The sequence below is a fragment of the Notolepis coatsorum genome (assembly GCF_963971535.1).
Source record: "Notolepis coatsorum genome assembly, chromosome: 5".
In the NCBI taxonomy this organism is placed as follows: Eukaryota; Metazoa; Chordata; class Actinopteri; order Aulopiformes; family Paralepididae; genus Notolepis; species Notolepis coatsorum.
In genome coordinates this window covers 11,831,601-11,837,600 of record NC_140169.1, presented here as the reverse complement: position 1 = coordinate 11,837,600, position 6,000 = coordinate 11,831,601, and the positions used below count along the sequence as shown (strand labels likewise).

Genomic DNA, 6,000 nt, shown 5'->3' with positions numbered 1-6,000 from the left:
ACAATCAGCTCCTTGGTTTTACCAGCGTGCCAGTATATCAACCTCCTCCCGGTAGGCCTTCTCGTCGTTGTTAGAGATCAGCCCCACCACCACTGTGTCGTCCGCAAACTTCACTATGGAGTTGGAGCTGAACTTGGCCACACAGTCATGTGTGTAGAGTGAATACAGCAGGGGGCTGAGAACACAGCCCTGGGGGGACCCGATGCTCAGGGTGATTGAGTTGGAGGTATGACCCTCCACCCTGACCGCCTAATCATGTCACTCAGAAAGTTCAGGATCCAGGAGCTCAGGGCGGAGCTCAGACCCAGATCGATCAGGTTGTCAACCAGTCTGGTGGGGACAAACCGATGCAAAGTCATTGTGGTCAAGCTCCTGTCTGTGCAGTGTGCGCACTGACTGAAGGAAACTGAAATGTGTGCACTGTGGAGTAGATTTTAGTTAGCAGACTAACTAAACTCTACTGATCAACATCAGCATTGGTAAGTTGCAAACAGGCAGGGCTTGACATTAACACCCGCCACCCGCCAAATGCGGGTAGAATTCGGCAGTGGCGTGTAACTCTTGTCTGTCACTCTTACCAGCTACTTTGAGAGTTTTAGAGTCGTATAGTGAAGAGTCTCTTTCTCTCTCTCGCTCTCTCTCGGAAAGCAGTGCAAGCTTACTTGCGTTGCGCGTAATGAGAGTCTCTTTCTCTCTCTCTCTCGGAACGCAGTGCGCACTTACTTGCGTTGCACATAATGAGAGTCTCTTTCTCTCTCTCTCGGAAAGCAGTGCAAGCTTACTTGCGTCGTGCGTAATGAGAGTCTCTTTCTCTCTCTCTCGGAACGCAGTGCGCGCTTACTTGCGTCACGCGCGTAATGAGAGTCTCTCTCTGTCTCAAGTAGCCAAACTTTACACTATAAAAACAAACTGGATATTTGGATAGAGTGTATGTATGTTTTTTTTGGCTGGTGAAAATGCTGTGTGTCTAGTGACTTTGGAAAACCACTAGCCACAGTGGCTGGTGAGTCAAAAAGTTAATGTCAAGCACTGCAAACAGGGCTAGGGGTTTATCAATGAATGAATGAATGATCATTATATTATTTATATAGCACTTTTCTAGACACTTCTTGAGCAAGACACTTAACCCATCCTACCCATAAGTTTGCTCCCAATATGCAGGTTGGTACCTTGCATGGTTGCCATGTGTGAGTGAATGGGTGAATGCAGTTACAATAATAAAATAAATACAAATACCCTCATTATCCATGAGTTACATGAAGCAATTATTACAGTATATTACAATGGTAGGACAACCTGCTAAGTAGACAGCTGACAATTTACTCGTACAGTAAAACCTTCATGTAGCTCAAACACACCAGTGTCTTGTTTTCCTTGTAGCTTAACCAGTGGTGCAGTCGTGGTCACACACGGTTACACGTCGTGTTACTAGATGATCAGTACGCGCGCACAAAGATGCGCTCTATCCATTCGTTGTGCGCTAAGTACGCGCGTGCGCGTGCGTGGCGTGTTACCAGTTCCCATATTACGACTGCACCACTGAGCTTAACATTATACGTATCATATTCTACCAGATAATTTCATAAATTAACCTTTACAACTTAGAAAATGTAATTACAGAACAGTACTTTTAACATGACCTACCGCTTATAGAGCAAAACCACACTGGGAGGAGGAATAGGGTGACTCCTCCCACTATCTACAAGAGGGCAAATTCCCAACCAATAGGAAAATACATCACAACAGCATATTCATACAGTGGCAAGTGAATACAAAACTAACCCTGTTACACAGTGATGTAGTTATCAGTAAAGTAAACAGACTGTTCTGTCTTTTATGCATAAGGAAGCCATACCTTTATTTTCATCGCCTTTTCCATGGACGTAGTGCAATTTTTGCATTCATTCCTTATCATTCCATAATCCTATCTTTAATCTCAGTCTTAACCCCTAACTCCTACCCCCCCCGCCCCCCCCCCCCCCCCCCCCCCCCACACACACACACACACACACCACACACTGCACTCCAGAGATGATACACAAGCAAACAAGCACAACAACTACTACAACAACCACCACAACAACAACAAAGACAACAAAAACACAACCACCACAACAACAAAGACAACAACAACCACCACCAGAACAACAATCACATCTACAAAGACAACAACAACCATCACCACAACAACCAAGACAACAACAACAACCACCACAACAAAAGCCACAACAATAACCACTGAAAGTATTGTTCCAAGCAATACATCTTAAAAAAGCTAGTAAATAACAAATCAATTACACATGTAGGTTTATACCCTTCGTCTTGAATTCATTTCGTTGACCACATCACTGTGTGTTCATCCACGTGCTAATTAAGAAATATCCCAAGTAGTTTTTTCCCCCCAAATGACAATGGAGTCATTGAATTAGCCACTACAGTCTGGTGGGCAGGTAGTCTCTTCTCCCAGAAGAGGGCGCTGTGTAGACACAGACTGTTGTAAATCACCGACTTGGAAAGGAGGGGCAAGGAGTCAGAGGGGGAGGAGAGAGGGAAGGAGGGAAGGAGGGAGGGAGAGTGGGAAAAAAGAGACGAGAAGGGGAAAAGGGAGAGAGAGGGAAAGCGGGACATGCGGGGAAAATGGGCAGAGCGTCCGTTATGTCAACAGTGAAGATTTCTGCAACTAGCTCATGTTCAGAAAGTAAGTCTTCTCTCACTCCTTTCCTCTCGTTTGATATATCGGCCTTTCTCCATCTCTTTATTATCTCTCTCTCTCTCTCTCTCTCTCTCTCTCTCTCTATCTATCTATCTATCTATCTATCTATCTATCTATCTATCTATCTATCTATCTATCTATCTATCTATCTATCTATCTATCTATCTATCTATCTATCTATCTATCTATCTATCTGTCTGTCTGTCTGTCTGTCTGTCTGTCTGTCTGTCTGTCTGTCTGTCTGTCTGTCTGTCTGTCTGTCTGTCTGTCTGTCTGTCTGTCTGTCTGTCTGTCTGTCTGTATATCCATCCATCCATCCATCTATCTATCTATCTATCTATCTATCTATCTATCTATCTATCTATCTATCTATCTATCTATCTATCTATCTATCTATCTATCTATCTATCTATCTATCTATCTATCTATCTATCTGTCTGTCTGTCTGTCTGTCTGTCTGTCTGTCTGTCTGTCTGTCTGTCTGTCTGTCTGTCTGTCTGTCTGTCTGTCTGTCTGTCTGTCTGTCTGTCTCTCTCTCTCTCTCTCTCTCTCTCTCTCTCTCTCTCTCTATCTATCTATCTATCTATCTATCTATCTATCTATCTATCTATCTATCTATCTATCTATCTATACTTCTCTGTTGACCTCTCTCTCTCTCCCTCCCTCTCTTTTCTCCATGCCTGTGTGTGTGTGTGTGTGTGTGTGTGTGTGTGTGTGTGTGTGTGTGTGTGTGTGTGTGTGTGTGTGTGTGTGTGTGTGTGTGTGTGTGTGTGTGTGTGTGTGTGTGTGTGTGTGTGTGTGTGTGTGTGTGTGTGTTTCTCTCTGGGTTCTCAGACTCGGGCCCCAGGACTTCCAGTGGATCTGCCAGCAGATGTGGAGCCGCTGCTGCCCCGTCCTGCTCTCTCAGGGGGGGAGACGGGCTGAGTCGGTCTGAACACAGAGTGCACACAGCAGCATGCCGCCTTGACCGATAGTGCACCCTCCGGTAAGTACGCAACTCAAGTACAGCATGTACATTCACACAGAGTACAGCAGCGCATATGTCACTGTGGGAAATAAAAAGGTTAAACACGACAAACACATTCTTCAGTAGTTCCTACGGTATTATTAATCATTGTTAGTGTGTACACTCTCATTAAGCATGTGTGTGGAATAACATAAGTTGTGTTGCTATTAACAGTGACGTGTTGCTTTTCAACACACCGATTACACATCTGCATGTATTTAGTTAAAGGTGCACTTCGCCAAAAAAACAATGCTGATTTATTTGGCATATAATTTCGCACACATCCAAAAACTAACAATAGATAGTACATTTGTTTGAATATGGCCACCAGTGATGTCATCGGGGACAATGAATCATTGTGTTGTGTTAAGTACAGCTCAATGAAATGGTGTGTAGATGAAATAGCAATAGCAATTCCTCGTCTTATAATTTCATTGAGCTATAATTAACACAACACAAGGGTTCAATGTCCCCAATGACATCATTGGTGGCCATATTCAAACTAATTTACTCTCAGTAACTGCCAAACTAAATGCATGTGTGCAAAATGGTTTAGAGTTTTTGGATGTGTGTGACATTATGTGCAAAAAGAATTATATTATTATTTTACTGATAGTTAAACGGATAGTTATTTACTGAATGTGTTCATTGGGAAGCTAAATAGAAGCCATTCTGGAAGAGGATTTCCCTGAACTGAGACATCAGTCTGAGACTTGAGATGGTTAAGTAACAGTTGATAAATCCGTTTAGCTACTCTCTATCGCTGATTGAGATAATAATTATCCATCTAGGTAATATTCAGTTCATGAATGCATTCACATTTGCTACATTCGCTGTTCTAAAGATGGGTGTCTGGTGGGACGTTCCCGGGAAAATCACCCGGCAACACACAGGAAGTGATGCGTTTTACATTTGTTTCGAGTAAATAAAAGACAAACCAAGTAATTAGCATGAACTGTCAAGACGGAAAGCAAGTACAGTGCAAAATAAACCGCAACAGCAATAGCCATGTATCACCATTAGACATTGCCAAAACAAACCAAAACATTTAGGTAATCTTGCCGATTACCACTTTAAAGGTAGAATCTGTAATGTTGTCAACCAGCGACCTCTAGGTAAAATAGCCCTCCTTGGACTTGCACTTTGTTTATATTGTTTCGTTTTGGTCTGATGTTCTGGTTGTTTAGGCTATCACACCATATACAAATGTAGACTTACCTAATTGATAGTAGACTTATAATTGTAGTAGTAGTAGTCATTTTTTTTAGTAGTAATAGTTGTATTCAGTCATCACACACAAAACAATATGCACAATCATTCAACAATCTTTGATTCTGGCAGTTACTGAAAAGGTACAGGCTGAAGCATGATGCTTATACATGCCTGTCCTTAACAAATGAAGACTCAAACAGAAATAATAATAATAATAAAAAATATATTATATATTCACATTTGTAATCTTAAATGTATATCAGCATTGTTCCACAAGTTAACCCCAACAATAGAAATACATCTCCTTTTAATCCCTTTCTTAGCTTTTTGAACTTTACAAACGTCTCACAAATCATATTTTCTTTCCTGTATTGAAAAAAACCTTTGCACACCATCCAGGAGTAACTTTGCTTTAGCTCTATACATTATTTGCACAATTTTATAATAAACAAGACTTTATAAACAGTGTAGTGGTTTTGTGTGGTCATAGTAACCAGCCTTATAAAGGCTCAGAACAGCCTGCTTTTGCAGAAAGACTATTGGGTTTACGTGTTTTTAAATGTCGACCCCCATACTTCCACACAGTAAGGAAGTATAAGTGAGCAGTAAATTATGTACAAGGCCTTATAGTTTAATATATCCTTACCATTATACAGGATTGCTACCGACTTAGAAATGTTTCCTTGAATATAGTTAATATGTTGTTTTAATGTTAATTTCTGATCAATAACTAATTACCCCTAGACATTTTAAGAAGAACTACTGCAAGCGTATACAGGATGAGATACAAGACGATGGCTCAGGGTCATATGCCCCGGGGGGGCAGGAGAAATCACTCAGAATAGGTCGAGGCAGAGCAGGGCCCCGTTCCCCGTACCTGGATAACTGAGTTAGCCGGATAACTTTCGGTGAAGTCTGACTTAAGCCGGACTTTCCCGTTCCCCGTACCTGGATTGTCCAAATCACCATGACAACAGATCCAAAAGTTTGAGCCTGGTCGAGAGCAGGGTTTAAGTTCAAGTTAGCCGGATGAACCATCGCCACGCCCCCGCAAAGAAGTGACAGCGCG

General features: G+C 42.0%; 1 protein-coding gene across 1 annotated transcript in view; it reads left to right on the top strand.

Annotated features, from left to right (window-relative positions):
• The first annotated feature begins 2,619 nt into the window (after nt 1-2,619).
• The window catches only part of LOC311228092 (exosomal polycystin-1-interacting protein-like), a 41,762-nt gene continuing 38,381 nt past the window's right edge, over nt 2,620-6,000 (top strand). The window contains exons 1-2 of the mRNA XM_084314003.1: nt 2,620-2,698; nt 3,548-3,698. The gene's annotated coding sequence lies outside the window, so the exon portion shown is untranslated. The remainder of the gene's footprint in view (nt 2,699-3,547; nt 3,699-6,000) is intronic.